General features: G+C 38.4%; 1 non-coding gene across 1 annotated transcript; it reads left to right on the forward strand.

Moving 5' to 3' along the window:
* The first annotated feature begins 384 nt into the window (after positions 1 to 384).
* Positions 385 to 568, forward strand: LOC121918728. Its single transcript, XR_006101289.1, has one exon. It is a non-coding gene; the product is annotated as a U2 spliceosomal RNA (small nuclear RNA).
* Positions 569 to 1,259: the final 691 nt, after the last annotated feature.

Genomic DNA, 1,259 nt, shown 5'->3' on the forward strand with positions numbered 1-1,259 from the left:
CGGTGAAGTTTCAGTCTTCTTTTCTCCCTCCCCCTTTCTTCCTCCCCTTCTTTCCCTTCTCCTTCCTTTCTTCCTCTTTTATGGTATGCAACTGTTTAGATATACAGTGGTACCCCGGGATACGAAAAAAGCGCTGCTTTCGTATCCCGGGGTACCACTGTATTGGTGATTGCCATTGGTAATTTAAAGTAAAGGATATATATGTTGGTCTCCTTAGTATGCTCTATCTTATTTTAAAACTGTTTTAATATCTTAATACATCCTAGGAATGAAATTTGCTTTATACCTAATTTCTCTATATATTAACATACTATTATGTATTTTTATTAGCAATTGCATTCTTTGGACTTGATATGTATTATCTATTGTTTTATGGTAAACTGTATTCCTAAATATTTTCTAATAAAATGTTTAATCTGTTCTTATCAGTTTAATATCTGATACGTCCTCTATTTGAGGACTATATATCAAATGGATTTTGGGAGCTGGGAGATGGAATAGGAGCTTGCTCCGTCCACTCCGCGCATCGACCTGGTATTGCAGTGCCTCCAGGAACGGTGCACCTCCCCTTTGGGGGGGAATATCCCTGGTTTAAATACAGATTGAGTTACTAAAGGGCTTTTGGAGCTTCATGTCTGGGGCAGAAGCTTCTCAGGAGAGCTCAGAGTTCTTCCCCTGGGAGCCCTGACATCTACGGGGAGCTGACCCCAGTCAAAGCATGGAGGGAGTCATAGGCTCCTAGGAAGAGACCCCAAGGGTCATCCAGTCCAATCCTCTCCCAGCCAGGAAGGCACGAAGCCCTCCCACAGATGCCCTGCTCCCTGATGGAACCAAGATTGTCCTCCAACCAGCTCCATTATCCAGGGAGTCGTCCCCAAACCAAGGGGGCTGTGGAAGGGACACTGGGAAGATCCCATGCAAGGAAAGCGGGAATACACACACACACACCATATATATATATATATATATACACAGTTATTTCATATATGTGTGTGTGTGTGTATATGTATGTATGTATGTATGTTTATATACACATACTTAACGTTACACACAGTTATGTATGTATATATATATATATACACACAGAGAGAGACATACATATAATATATGCAGTTATAAATACTTATATATAATTATATATATATCAACACACATATATACACACTAATATTACACACACATATATATATATATAATTTAATATATATATATATATGCACACATAATATACAGTTTTTATATAAAGACACACACATATA

Source organism: Sceloporus undulatus, unplaced genomic scaffold, assembly GCF_019175285.1.
Source record: "Sceloporus undulatus isolate JIND9_A2432 ecotype Alabama unplaced genomic scaffold, SceUnd_v1.1 scaffold_28206, whole genome shotgun sequence".
Classification (NCBI taxonomy): Eukaryota; Metazoa; Chordata; class Lepidosauria; order Squamata; family Phrynosomatidae; genus Sceloporus; species Sceloporus undulatus.